The 23,023-nt window shown below is 37.0% G+C and overlaps 1 protein-coding gene and 1 long non-coding RNA gene across 3 annotated transcripts in view; both read right to left on the minus strand.

The window, feature by feature from the left end:
* Positions 1-23,023, minus strand: part of FRMD6 (FERM domain containing 6) — a 152,775-nt gene that overhangs the window by 118,697 nt on the left and 11,055 nt on the right. The window lies entirely within an intron of this gene.
* LOC144456380 (uncharacterized) lies at positions 10,400-14,326 on the minus strand. Its single transcript, XR_013485496.1, has 3 exons — positions 13,908-14,326; positions 11,352-11,523; positions 10,400-10,862 (listed from the first exon to the last, which is right to left on the minus strand). It is a non-coding gene; the product is annotated as an uncharacterized LOC144456380 (long non-coding RNA).

The following is a 23,023-nucleotide window of genomic DNA, read 5'->3' on the forward strand; positions in this document are numbered from 1 at the left end:
AAGATGGGAGTTGGGGATATTGAACCCCAATATATATGCTTAACAGGATAATTAGACTCCAAGCAGTGGTGGAAATTATTACTAATCAAACTGCTATGACTACCGACTTCTTGTCCATTTTTGTAGACCAAAGCAGGGAAGCTATCTTGCAACACATGTTAGTTTTGGATTATCTCTTAGCTGAGGAGGGGGGTGTCTGCGGGAAACTGAACCTGTCCACTTGTTGTATGAAAATAGATGATGTGGGACAAACCATTAGAGATATTACTAAAGAAATTCAAAAGATTGCCCATGTTCCAGTTTAGAACTGGTCCTCTTCATTTAATACTCCCTGGGCATCCTGGTTTGGGGGATCTTGGTGGAAGCAAGTATTATGGTTTTTGTTAATAGCAGTAAGTGGAGTCATACTACTCCCAGTGTGTGTCCCTTGCACGGTGCAATTAATTACTACTACTGTACAAAAGACCCTCTCTAGAATGATTACATTAAAAAAACCTGTCAGTGAGTCTATTAGACTAATTATATTAAAGAATAAAGGGTGGGTGACAGTTAATCAGGAAGAAGGAAGGCCCGATTTTGATGAAATAGCCAATAGGGAAACTGAAGAAATCTACCAGCTTTGGTGTGAGAAACTTTCACCTATGAAATGAGAGGGTGAAACCGTGTGGGACAAGTGAAAGTTTCTCATGTGAAATGTAAGCTATGCTCCAAAATGTAGTGAGGCTTCAGCATGAGCTGGGCCTAAGTTTCACTTTCGTTTTTGGGGAATGGGGGCTGTGCACCAGATGCCCACCCCCTCTCTTGCTTTGTAACCACCCCCTCTTTTGTTTTGTACCTTAACTTTACCAAATAGGGCAGTCTTCTAGCTCCCAAGCGTGTTTTGAGTAAAATGTATCTCTTGGGTTCTAAATATAGACTATGAGGTCTCTTGCCTCAGCCAAGGAGGATAAAGAGATTGAGACAAACAAGTGAGGAGGGGGGCTTTTTGGAGTGGTTTGCCTAAGACTATATAACTGCTTGCTGCTGTTTATGCTGGGCCTCACTACTCCAATCTGACCTAGGTAGGTGATGCCCAACTCTTGCGTAAGACTTGCTAGAATAAAACTTCTGTTTTCTACCTGGAGAAACCTCTAAGTTTTTATTTGAGTAAGTGGTCTTAATATCCCACTCAGTGCTCTCTCCAAAGAGTTCTTTCTGGAAAAGGATACAAGCTTGGCTTATACCCTCCCTCACATCACTTTCTGAGAAGGCTGAGAGAACAGGACAAGTCCTTATGATTTGAGATACAAAATGACTTCTGCCATACAATACAGTTTCCTTCATAAATATTTCTAAGATTATGACACTGCAGAACAAAGGCCATCTAAAACAAATTTAAAAATCAAGTCAAATCAAATTTAATACACAAAGCTGGAAAAAATGACAAAAATAGAAATTTATCACTGTTGGAAGAGCTTCAGGAGGATAACTACATTGAAATGCTATTGGGGAAACTGTAAAATTCAAAGTAATTTGGAAATATACCCCAAAAGTCACTAAACTAGGCATAACCACTGACCCAGCCTTACCATTACTAGGCTTATATCACAAAGCAATAAATGAAATACGTGTGCAAAAATATCCATAACACAACTTTTTGCTGTAGCAAAGGGCTTGAAAAATGGGTATCCATAAATTACCCTTCCCTATCTTGCCCCTATGGTGAACCAGTTCAATTCTAACTGAAGAGCACTTCAGTCTCCTTTCCTTAAGTCTTTTCCCCCATCATCCTGTAACTGATACTACCAAACCACATCTCAAACCTATACTGCTCACACCATCCCTTGCACTTTATCCTACCCATGCAGCTGAATGAAAATGGAGAAAATCACAAAACCGTGCTTACTGGGTTCACTACAAATTATGCTACAAATCTGAACTTGGCTGCCACTATAGCAAGGCAATTCTTTTATATCTCCTTAATCAATGCATTATCTCCCTTACTACACTGGCTTTTCTAAAACTCCATAGCTTCCACTCCCCCTACTCTCTGAGCCAAAAAACTTTTCTCATATTTCAATGACAAAATTGAGGTCATTCTCTAAGAGCTCCTTCTTCTACCCTGTTCATCTCGCATAACCCAGATGCTACCTGCCATTATCTCTTTCACTCTCATCATGCTGACATGAAGAAGTGGCCCTTCTATGTGCATAAGTGATCCCATTCCATCCTATTTTCTACATCAGAGTGCCCCATCTATCATCCCTACTCCCTCACTAATCATCAATCTCTCCCTGTCTTCTGGCTGCTTCCTGGCTGCCTATGTACAGGTTTATGTAGCCTTCTCCCTAACAAAGCCTCCCTTGATCCATCCAATCCTACTAGTAATTGTCCTATATCTCTCCTCTTTTGTGGCTAAAATCTTGGAGAAGGCCATCTTTAATAGGTTTTTCCATTTCCTTTGCTCACTCTATTCTTTAACTCTGAAATCTGACTTTTAATTTCATCATTCAATTGAAACTGTTCTCACCAAAGTTACCAAAGAGCTTTTAAATTGTCAAATCTAGTAACCTTTTTTCAAACTTCATCCTTCATCCTGAAGCCTCTAATACTTTCTTTTTTATTCTCTCTAGCTTTTCATGAAATTACTTTTGCCTGGTTCTTTTATGTAACAGTCATTCAAACTCGCCATGTGCAAAACTGGATTCATTACATATTCCCCCCAAACTTCTCTTCCTTTCTTATTACTGTAACCATCACCCAGTCACTCATGCTCACAACCTACATGTCATTCTCAACTCCTCTTTTTCATTCTCCATATTGAATCAGTTGTCAAATTCTGTTCTTTTGATATTTGTTTTGATCTCTAAAATATAACCCCTTCTCTCTGCTGACTGCCACTACTGTGGTACAGGCCTTCATCACCTCACACCTGAATTACTGCAATGCCCTGTTAGTTGGTCTCCCTGCCTCAAGTTTCTCCCCACTCTAGTCTGTCCTTCACTTGGCTGTCAAACTGATCTTCCTTAAGCACAGGTCTGACCATGTCATACCTTCACACACACTAATTCAATAAACTTCAGTGGCTCTATTACCTCTAGGTTCAAATATTGAATCCTGTTTTGATTTTAAATCCTTTCATAACCTGGATCCTGCATACCTTTTCCGTCTTCTTATACTCTAGTCACCCCCCCTACATACTCTGTGCTATAGTTACACTGGCTTCCTTGCTAGTACTCATACACATAACACTTTCAACTAAGTGTTTTCACTGGCTGTCCCTCATGCTTGTAACATACTCCCTTCTCCTCATTTCTATCTTCTGGTTTCCTTCAAGTTTCAATCAACTAATAAGTTTCTCACCTCCTGCCAGAATTCTTTCCATGTCCTTTATCTGTCTTCCCTGTGACATCATCCCCAATTTTATTCTGTATATATCTTATTTGTTGAACTACAAATAATAGACCATAATGACACATTTAAAACTATCACAAGATAGTTTCAACAGATGAAGAAAAACTTCTTATAAAATATTTATGTTAAAAACTACCAGAAAGAATAAATGGACTTTTCTTCAAAATGATAAATTATCTACCTAAAAGCAAGAATCAGTATTATCTATAAAGGAGAAACTTTGTTTGCTATTTTCTTTTTTACAGTTTATTTTAACACTCATTTTTTAAAATGCTGAATTCCAAATTATTTTCTTCCCTGTAATTCCTCCCCCACCCACTGAGAAGGCAAACAATATATTAATTATACATGTGAAGTAATGCAAAACATATTTCCATATTAGCCTATGTTGCAGGGAAGGCAAGAAAAACAAAGTAAAAAAAGAGCATGCTTCTTCTATCTGTACTCAGAGTTTGTCAGTTTTCTTTGTAGGTAGATAGCATCTTTTCATCATGAATCCTTTGAACTGTCTTGGATCACAATAGTGACTAGAATACCCAAGTCTTTCACAGATGATTGCTGTTATAATATAGCTATTACTGCACAAATTGTTCTCCTGGTTCTACTCTACTTTGCATCAGTTCATTTAAGTCTTCCCAGGATTTTCTGAGATGATCCCCCTCATCACTTCTTATAGCACATAGTATCCCATCACAGTCATATGATTGATGGGCATTCTCTCACTTTCCAACTCTCTGCCACCACAAAAAAGCTGCTAAATTAAAACTCTGAGGTACCACATCACACCTATCAGATTGGCTAACATGATAAAACAGGAAAATGATAAATGTTGAAGAAGATGTTGGAAATTTGGAACACTAATGCACTGTTAGTGGAGTTGTGAACTGATCCAATCATTCTGGAGAGCAATTTAGAACTATTCCCAAAGGGCTATAAAACTTTGCATACCCTTTGATCCAGAAATACCACTACTAGGCCTGTATCCCAAGAAAATCATAAAAAGAAGGGAAAAGGACTTAACATGTACAAAAATATTTATAGCAGCTCTTTTTGTGGTGGCAAAGAATTAGAAATTGAGAAGATGTCCATAAATTTGGGAATGGCTGAGCAAGTTGTGGTATACAAATGTAACGGAATAATTCTGTTCCATAAGAAATAGTAAGCAGGTAGATATCAGAAAAACTTGGAAAGACTTACATGAACTGATGCTGAGTGAAGTGAGCAAAACCAGAATACTGTACACAGTACCAGCAATATTGTGTGATGGCCATCTTTCTTAGTCTTAGCTTTTCTCAGAAATGCGATGATCTAAGACAATTCCAAAAGACTCATGATGGAAAATGCTATCCACATCCAGATAAATAACTGTGGAGTCAGAATTCACATTGAAGCAGATCGAAGAGAAAATATTCTCTTCTTTTTTGGTTTTTTTTCTTTCTCATGGTTTTTCCTTTTTGTTCTGATTCTTCTTTCACAACATGACTAATGTGGAAATATTTTAATATGACTGTACATGTATAGCCTATATCAGATTGCATGCTCTCTTGGGGAAGGAGGAGAGGGGAAAATTTAGAACACAAAATCTTTTAAAGTAAATGTTGAAAATTAATAATAAAAAGAGCAGATAAAATATATTTGTACATATATGTCCATTTCTTTGTTCTTGTATTCTCTTTGGAATACAGACCTAGTAGTGGTACTGTTAGGTCAAAGGGTATGTACAGTTTTACAGCTCTTTGGGTATATTTCCAAATTGTTCTCCAGAATCGTTTGACTAGTTCACAACTCCACACTTCAGTGTGCCTATTTTTTCACATCCTGTTATCTCCTCTAGCATTTGTTATTTTTCCTTTCCGTCACGTTAGCCAACTGGCTGGTGTGAGATAGTACCTCAAAGTAGTTTTAATTTGCATTTCTCTAATCAGTTTTGATTTACAGCATTTTTTCAAACAATTATTGATAGCTTTTGTTTCTTCTTCTGAAAACTGTCCATTCATATCCTTGACCATTTATCATTTGCTGAATGGCATTAGAGGTTTTTCCAATCAGATCAGGGGTACAGCAAGACTGGCCAATACTACTATTTAATATAGTTTTAGAAATACTACCTATTACAAGAAATTGAAAAAGAAATTGAGGCTAAGAGGAAACAAAATCATCAACATATTCAGATAAACATTCATTGAAACTATCAGTAAAGTGGCAGGATATAAAGTAAACCCACAAAAAATGATCAGCCTTTCTGTATATTACTTTTTTTTTAATAGCAAGAAGTGATAGAAAAAAAAGGTTCAATGGAAATGCAGAATGTATAAGTATCTAAAAGTATACCAAGACACACTCAGAAAACATATGACTATAACAACAAAGTACTTTTTATAAAAATAGAGGAGGACTTAATTGGAAAGATATTAACTTCACATTCAAGCCATAAATAATAATATAATAAATGTATATAAAATATATTTACATTAATTATAATAAAAATTTAAATACTTATAATAAAAATGGAAATACTATCTAAATTAAGTTAGAAATTTATTTGTGATACCAATCAAACTACCAAAACAAAATCATATGAAATTATCAGACAAAACCATTACTAAATCAATCTGGAAGAACAAAAGGTCAATGATTTCAAGGAAAAAAAAAAGTAACAGTACTTAAAACGATATCATAAAGCAACAATCATCAAAACTATTTGGTACTAGTTAAAAATTAGAAAAGTTGATCAATAGAACCGACGGGGTAAATAAGAACCGACGGGGTAAATAAGACCCAACAGCAATCAAATACAGTAACACAACGTTCAATAAAAGCAAGGACATGGAACGCTGGGGTAAATGACTATTTGACAAAAACTTCAAGGCAAAACAAATCAGTCTAGCAGAAAATAAGTTTATATCAAAATCTTATACTATCTATTACAATATACTTTAAATAGAATCATATGTAGCACCACATACTTTGCACAACTATAGCTAAGAAAAGAATGTTTACCTAAAGATAGAGATAATCATAAAAGACAAAATGCACAATTTTTATTCCATAAAAAAAGTTTCCTCACAAACACAATAAAGTTAATATAAGAGAAACCACTGGGGAAAATGTTCACATCAAATTTCTTTGATACAGTTCTAACATCCGGGACACACAAATAATTCATAGAAAAAAATAATTCATAAAGAATAAGAGTAATCATAAGTAAGATAAGTGGTCAAAAGATACAAACTTATTTCTCGAAAAGAAGGAAAAAGAAACGTAAGCTACAAATTGCGACGTGCTCCAAATCAGTAATTATGGGAGAAATACAAAATAAAACAACTACCTTATACTAATCAGATACTAAACAAATTGTTGGATGGGCTTGGTCATAAAAGCATAACAGTGTATTGTTGGTGGAGTCATGTATTGGTTCAACAATTTTTGAAAACAATTTGTAGTTAGACCAAAAAGTTTACTAAACTGTCCCTTCTCTTTGACCCAGAGATTAGGTTCATACTCAATGGAATCAAAGATAGAGAGAAAGGTTCCCTAAGCATAAGAACATTTATAGTAGAACTTTCCATTATAGCAAAAATCACAGGGGGAGTGGGGGGGGCAGGGAGGAGAGACTCCATCAATTGGAGAAGGCTAAATAAACTGTGCTATTGAACTAAGGGAATTTTGCTGTATAGAATTTTATAATATGCTAGATTCAGAGAAGTAAACAGGAAAAGGAGAACAACACACAATAACAAACAAAAATAGAATGAAATAACTCTGAAAGACCTCAGAACTAAAGCACAGACCAAATGTGACTTCAAAGGTGTAAGAATTAAACACTACCTTCTACCCTTCGGCATAAGTGATAGACCACAGGTACAAAATCAGACGTGTATTCTCATAGATGACAATAGGTTGCTCTGTTTTGCTTGACCATACATATACAATGCTTATAGGGATGGGCTTCTACTTGTTCTTTTAAACATCAGTAAAACATCTTAAAAGAGGCACACAAGTTACAGAGGGGAGGTGGAAAAGGGGACACAAATCAGACCTTATTAATAACAAAATAGGTGGCTAAAAACAATTACTTTCAGATGTCTACTTCTTGAAACTAAACAGAATTTTTATGAAAGCCATGTACACATGAATCAGGTGCATCTCTGTAGATGAATGCTTCAAGGCAATCCTTTACACCTCCCTACCTCACTCAACACAGGGTTCTCTGAAACCTTTTCACCTCTCCTCAAAACTCCATGGCTCCTTCTTGTCACTTTCCACCATCTCAGCCAAGAATTTTGCCTCATATTTTACTTAAAAATTGAGGCCACTCACCTAGAGCTCCTTCTTATCCGTTCCTCCACATCTCAAATAACACATATCTTCTGTTACTATCTGAGCCTTCATTACTGTCTCACATAATGAAGTGGCCCTTCTCCTTGCCAAGGCAAACTCCTCTAAAAGCATAAATGATCCCATCTTCTTTGGGAGATTTCCCTCTATCATGATCACTCTCTCACTGAATCTTCATTCTTTCCTTGTCTCCTGGTTGCTTCCTTACTATCTGTGACTATGCCTATGTCTCCCACATTCACTCACAAAAAATCCTTACTTCATCCAATCCATCCATCCACCCATCCATGATAGCTATTGTCCAGTTCTCTCTCCTTCCTTTAGTACCTAGAATCCCTGAGAAGGTTGACTTTGTTTTCTCTCACTCTCAACTCTCTACTGACCTTCAGTCTTACATCACCAACTGCCTACTGGACATCCCAAACTGGAAGTCTTATAGAAATCTTACATTGGTTCCACTTCCTGGAGTCAAGATGGTGGATTAAGAAGTAAGTTAGGGGTGGCTAGGTGGCGCAGGGATAGAGCACCGGCCCTGAAGTCAGGAGGACCTGAGTTCAAATCCGGTCTCAGGCCAAACACTTGACACTTACTAGCTGTGTGACCCTAGGCAAGTCACTTAACCCCTAGTTGCCTGTATTAATAGGATTTAGTGAGGTTCGGATTCGCTCCTATAAATGACACTCTCCAATGCACCAGAAAATAATAGGAAATAGATAATTTATTTAGAAGAAGTAAAGCACAGATAGTTTGAATTTGCATAGAAAGCATAAATAATAAGAACAATCAATAATATAGCACCGATCAAGAGAGTCGGTAATGGAAGAGAATACATCACCAATTCAAGGGAACCTCCAAAATCAATCAACGGCTGGGAGCCCCGTTGCAGCCAGTACAAACTTGAATTGTGTAAAGATTTTCCCAGGCGAAGCGTCCTTCCCGCGGGTGAGGCTCAGCGGGCTTACAGGACGCAGTGTTTTTATATTGTTCTAAACAAAGAAGGCTTGGGGCCAAGAACCCTTTTTGATGCTTGCGCTATTCATGGTTTGTCCAATACACATCTGACCTTAGCCACGCTCCCATCCGCCTGAGGCTTGGTATTTTGTTTTTTAATAACATCACGTCTCACAAGGAGAGGAGCCAACCCTCCATGTCAACGTGACCTAGGAATGGCTAGTTCCTGGAATGCTAGGCCAAGAACACTCAGGAGATATGGAACGGTCATGACCGAGATTTGAACTGAACCTATTTATTTGAGTGATCTTATTAATTTAAAGGGGAATTTCCAATTTCCATTTCACTTGGCCTTAAGATCATGAGAATAATAGGTGAGGGGCAAAGGTGTGACATGAGTGTATATAGTGCGTATTTTGGTATACATAACAATTGCATATACAAAGACATAAAAAGAACAAAGCAAGTAGTAGTATGGGGGTAGCTAAGGAATTAAAATACATAGTAGCAGTAGGAGATTTAAAAAGAAAATCATACCAATGATGATTAGTATCTGAGATCACTAAATGAGAAGCTTCGACTAGTCTTCCTGCGGCTATAAGAGTCTGTATTCGATGTTCATTTAACGCGCGTTGGTTGGACTCTAATAACTTTTTGATTTCAGTCGACTGATTCAAGATGTTCATAAGGGGATATAGAGATAGAGACACATGAGGTAGAGGCAAAGATTGGGGTACCCAAGCAAAATTTTTAACTAGGTTAGTGTCTGGTGGAAAGTAAAAATCATTTCCTTGCCAGCGTAGGAAAGATACATTGGATAAGCAACCAGAAAATGGAACAGTAGTAATATCTACAGATAGAAGGTCAGAGTGATTATTAGAGGCTATACAAACATATTGAGTAGATACTTCATATATCATAGAAAAGTTACTCACTGGGTATAAAGTTAGATCACACAAATTGGATGAATGTGAGAGAAGGCAGGGTTCCATCTGCCGAGTCATCATCCCACAAACAATCCCTCCATTAGTTACAACACAATCAGACAGAGTATGAGTTACATTATACCAATCTATATAGTTTCCATAGATATGAGGTAAAGCAAAGTATTTATGTAAGACAAAAGGTATTACATGAAATTGACACATAACAGTCCAAGTTTTAACTTGGTAGAGTATAATAGTTCCAGCGCACCAAAGTGGAGTGCATCTAGCATTCTCAGGTTTTTGCTTTTTCCATACATCTGACAAGTCAAGTATATCGTTCCATATGTGAGAGTTACCTTCCTGTAGTAATCTTTGGGCATTTTCCTTCTGTATGAGGGTATATAAGTTTTGCAAGGAACATTTAGTCCAATTAAATAAAACACCAATGTTTTTCATAAGGTGTAAATTAACGAGGATGCTATTATTAAAGACTTGTAAAAATTGGCCTTGATATTGTAATGTATTTTGGTGTGGCAGGATCGTTGTGGGTAACCATTGGGCATTCACAGTCAAAGCTTGAGAAACATCTTGTCCAGCACTGCGCAGTCTGCTAGCCAAGGTCTCAAGGTCTATAGAATTAACTATACCCAAACCAGTTCCTGCACCACCAAGTAATGTATCATACCAAGCTCTTTTTTTCCTGACACAACTTTCTAAAGAGGGAAAAGTTACATTATAATGAAACACTATTTTGTGTTGCAAGATAGAGGTGTTAGTACATGAGCGGGGACACGAATTATTCCGGGGTTTCGGAGTCACAGGTACAACCCATACTAATTGGTTTAGATATTCTTCATACAGCCCATTGGAGGTGTTACGACAATAAAAATATTTTCTGTCGTCCGCTTGTGATAGTGAGACAGTGTAGGTGGAGTTTACTTGTGTCCAATTATATGTTACAGATCTTAACCTTTTAGGAAAATATGGACTAGGTGGCCAACTTGTAAGGGTACAGGATATATTGGTACCGTTTGCTGCAGTACAGTTAGATTAAAACTAGTTAAATTGATTCTCATTAGGGGAAATAAAGGGGCGTCCCAAACTTCTACGTTGAATGGGTATGACCAATTCATGATGTGGGTGTTGTTTTCACCAGCGTAGATGGAATCAGTACGCGGTCCTTGCTGAGGATTCCCCTGGAATACCTGGAGTTCATGCCATAGTTAGCGTATAGCAGGCAAACACTGTAAAACACTTAATATTAAAAACATTTGGGTTAGTGGGACATGATACCATTTATCATCACCAGGGTATACTACTATGGCAGTATTAGTGTTTCCTTGTGCTATGAGCTCAGCTGGCCTTGGTCTATCAGATTGATGCTTCTTTATCCAAACTTTAGTACCATTATCACTCTGTATTTGTAGGGGGGTCCCATAATAAAGAGAAATAATATCTAGGGTTTTACAAGTGTTTTTCTGGGTAGCCCGTTTATAGGGGCAGGCAACTAATACCCCAGAGTAGGTGTCCACACAAGTGCAGGCATATTGACACCCCTGACTAACAGGTAATGGTCCAATATAGTCTATTTGCCAAATTTGAGCAGGTAAAGACCCTCTAGCCAATTCTCCAGTGATTTTCTTCGGCACAGGCCGATGAGCAAATAATTGACATTGTATGCAGTTTTGTACTATTTGCTTAAATAGATCCAGAGGTATGTTAATCCCTCTGTCTAATGCCCACCTGTAAGATGCAAGAGCGCCAAGATGTCCTGCGGTGATATGGACCCATTTTCCTAATTGTGTTTCATTTTCCTCTCTGGGGGTGACCTTTAAAGCTTTTCCTTGAAGTTTGGATAATTCATCAGCACGGGCATTATACTCACGTTCCACAGAATCTTGATTCACATGGGCATCTACATGAAATACAGATACATTAGTACATTGACACCATTCCCATATTTGTTCCCATAATTCTTTTCCCCACACATCTTTGTCTCTAATTTTCCATTCGTGTTTCTTCCAAATTGGCATCCAAACTGCTAGGCCATTGGCTACGGCCCAGGAATCAGTATATATATATAACATTGGCCACCTTGTTCCTTTTGAATTACTTGATAGACAGCCACTAATTCGGCCCATTGGCTACTCTGGCCTTCACCAGAGCTTTCCAAAATAGTATTGCATGAAGGGTTATAGGCTACAGCTTTCCAACATCGCTTAGATCCTATATATTTAGCCGAGCCATCAGTAAACCAAGCATGCTTCTTCTGCTCGGGGGTTAGAGAATCATATCCATTATTCCAAGAAACAGGTGATTGATCATAAGACTTTGGTGGTATATCAATATCATTTGAATGTTTTGGTAATTCTAATACCTTTTCATGCAAGGTGGAAACACCCGATCTGCCTGTCTTGACTCTATTTTGCAAATACCATTTCCATTTAATAATTGATGATTCTTGGGCATGTCCTATTTTATGTGAGGCGGGGGTCCCCATAATCCAACTCATAATGGGTATGGCTGGCCTCAATACAACTTCATGGTTTAAAGTTAAATGTTCTGTCTCTACCAGGGCCCAATATGCAGCCAATAATTGTTGTTCAAAAGGAGTATAATTTTGGCCAGCAGGTGGCAGTTTCCGCGACCAAAATCCTAAAGGAACATTCCTGCCCTGTTGTTTTTGCCATAAACTCCAATCAGCATATCCATGCAAAACTGTAACTTGCAATTCCATCGGCCCTGGCTGTACAGGCCAAAGATCCAGGGCAGTTTGAATAGCTATTTTGGCTTCCTCAAAGGCTTTCGATTCTGTTTCCCCCCATTCAAATGCATACTTTTTCCGGGTAACTTTATACAATGGCTTCAAAATCTGACCTAAATGAGGAATGTGATTCTCCAGAAACCAAACAACCCAACGAACTTTTGAGCTTCTCTTTTGTCCCTAGGAGGTGAAAAATCTAATATTTTTTGCTTGGCCTTGGGGAGGATTTCTCTATGACCCTTATTCCAAATTATTCCTAAAAACTTCACACTTTGAGCTGGACCTTGAATTTTATCAGGATTAATCTCCCATCCCTTCTCCTTCATATGTTCTATTAGTTGAGTTAATCTTTTCTCTACCACCTCTTTATTCTCTGCCTGTATTAAAATATAGAGGTCAAACTCAAAAATTTTAGACAATCCTTGGGGTCTAGCCACACTCCTCCAGCTCCCCCATCACTTAATCTTACAAGCCAGGAGATTGCAGGCTCTCCTGATCGCTGTGAAAACCTACTAAGCAAATCAGTAATTTCTCTTTGGGAGTAATCTTCCGTGATTTCAGTCACCCGGGGTGGGTTAGCTCCCTCCTTTTCGGCTTTTCTCCTATCTATCGGCCGAGCTTCCCCGTCTACAACATCCGGAACATCTTCCTCTATTACTTCCCCCCACCTATCATCATCTTCATCCCAAATATCACCTTCCCAAGTATCAGGGTCCCAATTCATATTTGCTGCGCTATTACAGCATGCACTTTCCTTTTACTCACCCTTCAAATTTTCTACACACACTCCTCTCTCCTACATGCTTAAACTTCCTTGCCTTTCTTTCTAATGATTTAAAATCCCCTTAAAACCTGTACATATCTCATTCCTTTCTAATTCTGACCTAACACTTCAACAATCCTTCCCAACTTGCCCTCTACCAACCATATAACCTAAGTAATAAAGTATTCTTCTCTCTTTCCCTCTCCCATCCACGCACTGCTTTGAAGCTGCTGTTACCTGGGGAGGGAGAGGGGGAGAATGAAGGCAACTTTTCAGAGTCCTGCTGCAGCCTTTGGCTGTCTGGCTGCAAACAACCCAAAAGGGAGGGAAATGATGTACTGGTCGTATCCCCCCATTATCCCTGCTGGCAACCGGCCCATCCGTCGCACCCCAAACGAGAACCCCCAACACCCCCAATCCTCACTAGGTCCTGTACACTGTGACCAGGTTTTTGCGAGCGAGGAAAACGGAGGGTCCTCCCAACCGGGGACCTCTACCGGAGCCCGGGGCTCAACATTTCTCTTAAAGAAAGGCATTTATACAGCGAATCCTGTTCGTGACGCCAATTTTGTATTAATAGGATTTAGTGAGGTTCGGATTCGCTCCTATAAATGACACTCTCCAATGCACCAGAAAATAATAGGAAATAGATAATTTATTTAGAAGAAGTAAAGCACAGATAGTTTGAATTTGCATAGAAAGCATAAATAATAAGAACAATCAATAATATAGCACCGATCAAGAGAGTCGGTAATGGAAGAGAATACATCACCAATTCAAGGGAACCTCCAAAATCAATCAACGGCTGGGAGCCCCGTTGCAGCCAGTACAAACTTGAATTGTGTAAAGATTTTCCCAGGCGAAGCGTCCTTCCCGCGGGTGAGGCTCAGCGGGCTTACAGGACGCAGTGTTTTTATATTGTTCTAAACAAAGAAGGCTTGGGGCCAAGAACCCTTTTTGATGCTTGCGCTATTCATGGTTTGTCCAATACACATCTGACCTTAGCCACGCTCCCATCCGCCTGAGGCTTGGTATTTTGTTTTTTAATAACATCACGTCTCACAAGGAGAGGAGCCAACCCTCCATGTCAACGTGACCTAGGAATGGCTAGTTCCTGGAATGCTAGGCCAAGAACACTCAGGAGATATGGAACGGTCATGACCGAGATTTGAACTGAACCTATTTATTTGAGTGATCTTATTAATTTAAAGGGGAATTTCCAATTTCCATTTCATTGCCTAAAAAAAAAATTGGAAAAAAAAAGAAGTTACTCTCAACCCTCCCTTATTGACCTCTGAAAGCCCAGAAAATATTTACCCAGGAAAAACCCTGAGCCAGCAAAAAGACAGGGTGCTGCAGTCTTGTAGCCCAGGAAGCTTGGGGGATTAAAGGACCTTTTGATTCTTCTTGCTCTGGGTGAGATGAAGCAGTACAGGATGGGAGACGTCCCAGTAAGCCAGCAGCAAGCCCTACCTCAGCATACTAGGGGGAGATCCTGAGACCCACGTTGGTGGAGCAGGCAAGTGTCAAAACCAGGACCTCCTGAGAACCTCAATACAGGTAGGGAAACCGGCAGACACCAGATTGGAAAATGTAAGGTATAAGAAATTATGTTTCCACAGATGTAGAGGAAGTGGTACTAACAACAGAATTCAGAAGTTGTCTACAAGAGTACAATAGATGGGTGAGGATACTCACAGCTAATACTAACAAGTAGAGCTTCACATAAAGATTTGTTGTGGCTTGCTATTGGCCTTAAAGGAAGACTAAGACTTACATAAGTCAGAAAGAGAAAGAGCAATATTCTAAGCAGGGAAGGAGAGGATGACAGGTATTATTTATTAAGAAAGTAGCTGGGAACTAAGGTTGAAAAAATGGCATGGTTCAACAGGAGGGAAGGTTCTGTAGAGAAATTTTAAAGTTTCAGATCTTAAAAAAAAGCTTTTATTGATTATCTTCTGATTCTTACATGTCATCACTGTTATCCTAAGCATCCCACCTATTCCCCTTTCCAGAGAGCCATCCCATATAACAACTAGTATTTTTTAAGGAGGAAAAAAAAATCAGTAGAACTGATCAATACATTGAAAGCATCTAAAAACATGTGCAGTATGTAATACCTATGGACTTACCTAGTCAATGAAGGGGTGAATTAGGAATGAACTTTCATATCTCTTCAATAGAGTCCTGTTGGATCTTTATAATTCTGTCACATTTACATTTGATTTGGGGGATTATAGTTGTCTTATGCATTAATGTTGTAGTAGTTACTGTGTATATTGTCTTCTTGGTGCACTTATCTCACTGCATCAGTTCATATAAATCTATATATTTCTGTACTTACCACACATACCATTTCCTACAGCACAATAATACTTAATCACATTAATTTACCACACAGTTTGTTTAGTCATCCCCCAACTAATGAGCATCTATTTTGATTCAAGTTCTTGCCTATCAGAAAAAATGCTGTTATAAATATTTTTTAGTATATGAAGATTTTTATCTCATAGATAGCTTCCCTGGGGTATATGCCCAGCAATACAATCTCTGGTTCAAAGAGTAGGAACATTTTATTCATTTATTTGGATAATTCCAAAATGCTTTACAAAATGGCTGTACCATTTCACAACTACAACAACAATGTATTACTGTCCTTATCATTCCACAATGCATCCAACATTTTTTGTCATTTTGGCCCATTTGTGGGGTGTGAGATGAAACCTCAGGGTTGTTTTGATTTGCATTTTCCTTATTATTAATTATTTTGGACATTCTTTCATTTGGTTGTAAATACTTTGCAATTCCTCTTTAAGAACTGTTTGCTCATATTTTTAAACTACTTCTATATTGGGAAATAATTAAATAAATCATAAATTTGTTTATAAATTTATTAATATTATATACATATTGAATTGATTGATTGAATATATATTGATAAATAAAAATATAAAATTGTCTATATGTCCAGGATACCAAAACTTTTCCAGGAAAATCTGGTAAAGATTTTTTCCCCACTGAACAATTTCCACTTTTTATCCTAGGCACATTATTTTACCTATACAGAATCTTTTCAGATTCAAGTAATCAAAGTATCTATTTAATCTTTTTTAATGGCTTCTATCTCTAGTTTAACAATTCATCTCCTACCCACAGCTGAAAGAAGTATATAATGTGTTTCTCTTTTAGTTTTGTAACTATAATCTTTAATATTAGGATTGTATATCCATGCAGGAAATATGTGGAGCATGGAGTAAATAACACTAAAGAAAAGAACTACTTAAAAATCTGATATTTTCCAAAAAGCAGAAGAGCTACAAAATTCTCACTGAAGAAAACAAATCTTTAAAAATTAGTACTGGCTAAGTAGAAGCTATTAATTCCAAGAGACATCAAGATAAATGAAATGGATATATATCTACAAAAATGCAAATAATCCAGACTAACAGAAGAAATAAAATAGTTAAATAACCCCATTTTAGAAAAAGAAATTGAACAAACCATCAATGAAACTTCCTAAGAAAAAATACCCAGGGACAGATGGATTCACAAGCAAATTCTACCAAATATCTAAAGAACACTTAATTCTAATACTATGTAAATTATTAGGAAAAACAGGTGGAGTCTGACCAAATTCCTTTTACAACACAAATACTGTGATGATACTTAAACCAGGAAGAGCTAAAACAGAGAAAGAAAATTGCTGACCAATTTCCCTAATGAATATTGATACAAAAATTTTAAATGAAAAAATATTAGCAAGGAGATTACAGCAATTTATCAGCAGGATCATACACCATGACCAGGTGTGATTTATATAAAAAATGATAATAACAAAACGAAGAAATCATTTGATTATCTCAACAGATGCAGAAAACCTTTGAAAAAATACAACACTCATTCCTACTAAAAACACTAGAGAGCATAGGAATTAATGGAGCTTACTTTAATAGGATAAGTAGTATTTATCTAAAACCATCAGCAAGCATTATCTGTAATGGGGATAAATTAGAAGCTTTTCCAACACAATCAGGGGTGTAGCAAGGAAGCCCACTCTCACCTCTAGTTTTCAATATTGTACTACAAATGTTAGCTACGGTGATAAGAGAAGAAAAAGAAAATGAAATTAGAATAGGTAATGAGGTAACAAAACTCTTTGCAGATGATATAATAATATACTTAAGATAATCCTAAAGAATCAACTAAAAACTATTTGAAATAATTAACAACTTTAGCAAAGTTGCAGGATACAAAATAAACCCATATAAATCATCAGCTTTCTATATATTACCAACAAAGCCCAGCAACAAGACATACAGAAATTCCACTTAAGATAACTGTAAACAATGTAAATTACTTGGGAGTCTACCTGCCAAGACAAACCCAGGAATTATATGAACACAGTTTCAAAACACTTTTCACACAAATAAAGTCAGATCTAAACAACTGGAAAATTTTAATTGCTCATGGTTCAGCCAATATAATAAAAATTACAATTCTACCTAAATTAATCCATTTATTCAGTGTCATACCAATCAAACTACCCAAAAATTATTTATAGAGCTAGAAAAAAATAGTAACAAATTCATCTAGAAGAACAAAAGTTCAAAGATATCAAAGGAATCAATGAAAAAAAAGTGAAGGAAGGGGGTCTAGCTGTACCAGATCTCAAACTGTATCATAATGCAGTAATTATTGAAACAATTTGTTACTGGCTAAAAAACAGAGTGGTGGATCCAGGGAATAGATTACATATTAATTACACTATAGTAAATAACTATAGTAACAAACTCAAAGATTCAGGCTTTTGGAACAAAAATTCAGTATTTGGCAAAAACTGCTAGAAAAACTGGAAAACAAGAAACTAGGTATAGACCAACATTTCACACCATACACCAAGTTGATAAGGTCAAAATGGGTACATGATTTACATGTAAAGAGTGATATTATAAGCAAATCAGGAGAGCATAAAAAGCTTATTTGTCAGATCCACAAATAAGAGAAGAATTTAGGACCTAAGAAAATGTAGAGAACATTACAAAATGTAAAACAGATGATTTTGATTACATTAAATTTAAAAAGTTTTTGCACAAACAAACCAATGCAACCAAAATTAAAAGGGAAGCAGAAAACTGATGAGGGGGGAGGATTTTTGCAACAAGTATCTCTGATGAGGGCCTCATTTGTCAAACATATAGAGAACTGAGTCAAATTTCTAAGAATACAAGTCATTCCTCAATTGATAAATGGTCAAAGGATATGAATAGGCAGTTTTGAGACAGAAATCAAAGCTATCTATAGTCATATTAAAAAATGCTCTAAATCATTGATTAAAGAAATGCAAATTAAAACAACTCTGAGGTACCACCTCACACCTATCAGATTAGCTAATATGACAAAAAAGGAAAACGATAAATGTTGGAGGGGATGTAGGAAAACTGGGACAGTAATACACTACTGGTGGAGTTGTGAACTGGTCTAACCATTTTAGAGAGCAATTTGGAACTATGTCCAAAGAGCTATAAAACTGTGCATACCCTTTGATCCAGCAATACCAGTGCTAGGTATATATCCCAAAGACATCCAAAATAGGGGGAAAGGATCTATTTGCACAAAAATATCAATAGCAGCTCTTTTTGTGGCGACTAAGAATTGGAAACTGAGGGGATGTCCATCTATTGGGGAATGACTAAACAAGCTGTGGTATACAATTGTGATGGAATATTATTGTGCTATAAGAAATGACAAGCAGGATGATTTCAGGAAAACCTGGAAAGACTTACATGAACTGATGCAAAGTGAAGTGAGTAGAAGCAGGAGAACACTGTACATAGTAACAGCAATATTGTACGATGAAGAACTGTGAATGACTTAGTTATTCTCAGCAACACAATGATTCAAGACAAACCCAAATGACTCATGATGAAACATTTTCCACCTCCAGAAAAAGAATTGATATTGTCTGAATACATACTGAAGCATGCTATTTTTCACTCTTTAATTTTTTTTAAAAAATTGAGTCTCCTTATACAAAATGACTATTATGGAAATGTTTTACACATATAACCTATATTTGATTGCTTACCCTATCCAGAAGGGGGGACAAGAGGGAGGAAAGGATAGAATTTGGAACTCAAAACTTTAAAAAGAAAACAAATGTTAAAAAATATTGTCTTAACATGTAATTGGGGAAAAATAAAACATATAAAAAGACACATTAAGAAAGAAAAAAAATTCAAAAAACTATAAAAAGAAAATATAAAATATCTCAAAAAGTGGACCTGAAAAAATACAACAGCCATTTCAAGAAAACAAATAAACAAAAACAAATCCAGTTTTAAAAAAAGGCAAAGGAATAAATGGACCTTACTTTAGTGTGTTAATTTGCACACATTTTAAATCACCATTACATGTAAAAAAACCAGACATTTACAATAAGATCAGGAAACAAAATAATGATATCCATTATCACAACTACTGAATTACATCTAGAAATCTTAGCTACAGTTGTAAGACAAGAAAAAGAAATCAAAGGTGTACCTGTCAGCAAAAAGAATATAGCACTACAGCTTTTAGCTAATCTCTTTTTAGAGATTTGTAAGAAATCAGCTAAAATTAATTGAAACTGTTTTTAGCAAAATGACATAATATAAAATAAATCCATAGAAATCATTACCTTGCCTATGTACTACAAATAAAACCTAGCAGAAAGAAATAGAAAAATTCCATTTAAAGTAATTACAGATAATAAAATTTTTGCAAGCTTATTTACAAAAACATACATAGCAACTCCATGAATATAAATACTAAACATATACAGAAATAATTACAGACCTAAAAATTAGAGAAATATTCATTATTATGGTTAGGATATACTAATATGATAAAAATGGAAACACTAAACAAATTAATGTATTCAGTGCCATACCAAAGAATCGCTTTCTATTTTGAAGAAAGATAATTTAAGAATCACTGGAATACCTGAAAGTCATGAAGAAAAAAAGCCCAGGATTCATATTTTAAGAAATCACAAAGGAAAACTGCACAGATACCTCAGGACCAGAGGATAAAATAAAAATTGAAAGATTCCATTGACCGTCTCCTAAACAAAATTCCAAAATGAAAACTCCCAGAAGTAGTATACTCAAAACTGAGAATTCCTATGTTAAGGAGAAAATACTACAAGCAGCCAGAAAGAAATAATTCAAATACCATGGAGCCACAATCAGGATTACACAAGATTTAGCAGTTAACCACTACAAGGAGTTGAAGGCTTGGAATACAACATTCCAGAAGGCAAAGGAACTAGGATCACAGCCAAGAATAACTTATCCAGGAAAACTGAGTATAATTCTTCAGGGGGAAAAGGTGGATATTTATCAAATTAAATGATTTTCAAGTATTTCCAATGAAAAGAGTAAGGTGAATAGAAAATCTGACATTCAAGCACAAGCCTCAAGAGAAGTATAAAAAGATAAACATAAGTGAGATATCATAAGAGACTAAACAAGGTTAAACTGGTTAGATCCTTATATGGGAAGATGATACATATAAAGCCTGAGAATTTTATTGCTATGCCTGTTAAAGGGAATCTACCTAGAGGTCAAAGGTGTGATCATATTATGTTAGGACGAAGGGGAAAAAATAGGAAAAATTATCCCACATAAACAGAGCAAGCAAGAAGGAGTTATACAAAGGAAGGGAGGATTGGAGGAGTGAGCAATTCTTAAACCTTATTCTCATCAGAACTAGTTCAAAGGGGGAAGAATATGCAATACAGGCAGTTGAGTATAGATATTCATCTTACCTAAGAGGAAAGTAGGAGGGAAAGTGGTTGGTTAGGGGGAATTAGAGAGAGGATAGATTAAGGAAGGCAGTAGTCAGAAGCAAAACAGACTCCTGAGAAGGATAGAGGGATAAAAAAAAAGAGAGAAGGATAAGTATAAGAGAATAGGATAGAAAGAAATAAACATTTAGCAATCATAATTGTGGATGTAAATGAATGAACTCACCCATAAAACAGAAGAGGACAGCAGAATGGATTAGAAATCAGAATATAAAAATTCAGTGATTAAATGAAACACAGGGGGGAGCCAAGATGGAGAAGAAAAGGCAGCTACTTGCAGTAAGCTCTCCCAAATTCCCCATCAAACAACTTTAAATAAGGACTCAAAACCATTTTTGTGCCCTCTGTCCTTCTAACTACCCTAATAATGAGAAAACACTATAAAGCAAAATAAAGAATTGGCTTATTTGATTTGAAAAAACAAAAATTTACCAGTATCAAAAAAGAAAAGGATAAATTCCCAACCCATGAAGATCAAACAAAAGCAATTACTAGGAGCTATTTTGCTCAACTACATGCTAAAAAAACTGATAAAATAAAATAAATGAATATGAAAATATAAATTGCATAGATTGATAGAATAGAAAATAGAATACTTAAATAATCTCATCTTAAAAAAAGAAATTGCACAAGCCATAAATGAGCTTCCTAAGGAAAAAAAAAAGACCAGTTAAATTTATAAGTTAATTCTACCAAACATTTAAAGAACAATTAATTCCAACTCTACATAAACTGTCTGAAAAAAAACAAGTTTAAAAAGGTCCTGCCAAATTCCTTCTACGACACAAATATGGTACTGATACCTAAACCAGGAAGAGCAAAAACAGAGAAAGAAAACTATATTTCCAGGAGCCAAGATGGCAGAGTAAGCAGTAAATTACTCTCACTCTCCCTTACTGACCTCTAAAAAAACCCCCAAAAATAGCACCCCAGGAAAAATCCTGGAACACTAGAAAACAGCAGATCAACAAGGAGAAGTAGTCTTTTAACCTGGGAAACTTGCAGGACAGCCAAGAAAGGTCCATTTCACATGGGTAAAAAGGAGAGTGCAGTCCAGGATGGGAAGCACCCCAGCAAGCTTGCAACAAGCCCCACCTCGGCAAACCAGCAGAAGAACTTGAGCCCCAGAGTGGTGGAGCAGGCAAATAAATGCCAGGCCCAGGATCCCCCACATGCCTTAGCATAGCCAGAGGAACTGGCTAACTCCAGCTTGGAGTAACCACCGCATGCTCTGGTGCAGCCCCAAACAGACATGTGTCCTCCAGCAGCCAATTTTTCCATGCATCAGCACACCCTGGAAAGCAGCTGAACCTCCCTGTACTTCAAGGCAATGCCGGGCAGGCAGGCATACACCAACAGCTAACCTCCTATGCTTCAGTGCAGCCCCAGGTAAGCAGGCATTCTCCAGCAGCTGACCTCCCTGTGCTTTGGCAGAGCCCCAGGCGGGTAGACATCCTCTAACAGTCAGACCTCCCCTTCCTTTAGCACAGCCCCAGGCAGGCAGGCATCCTCCAGTGACCAGACATCCTTGTACTTCAGTGTAGCCCCAGGGAAACACAGAAAAAACTCAACCTGGCTCCAGCACACACTAGACACCACTACTATGACCCAAGGTCTGCACCAGGTAAGCTGTCAGATCCCTACAGCCTCCAGATGCCAGAACCTGAGGCCCCAGCATGCAAAACCAGCAACCAGGTCCCTGGCTCCCAGCACAAGAAGCTTGGGACAGTGCCCCCTGTGCTCCAGCAGGACAGCACAACTTTAAGAGCCAGGAAATAGGCAAACAAAATGAGCAAAAAGCAGAAAATAACACCAACCATAGAGAACTATTATGGTGACAGGGAAGATCAAAACAAAGAAAGAAAAGGACAACATTTTCAATATACCTACATCTGAAACCTCAAAGGGAAGTCTGAATTGGTCCCAAGCCCAAAAAGCCTTCTTGGAAGAGCTCAAGAAGGATTTTAAAAGTCAAATAAGAGAGGTAGAAGAAAAACTGGGAAAAGAAATGAGAGGTAAGCAAGAGAGTCAATAGCCTGGAA

Source organism: Phascolarctos cinereus, unplaced genomic scaffold, assembly GCF_003287225.1.
Source record: "Phascolarctos cinereus isolate Bilbo 61053 unplaced genomic scaffold, phaCin_HiC Scaffold_3;HRSCAF=262, whole genome shotgun sequence".
Taxonomy (NCBI): Eukaryota; Metazoa; Chordata; class Mammalia; order Diprotodontia; family Phascolarctidae; genus Phascolarctos; species Phascolarctos cinereus.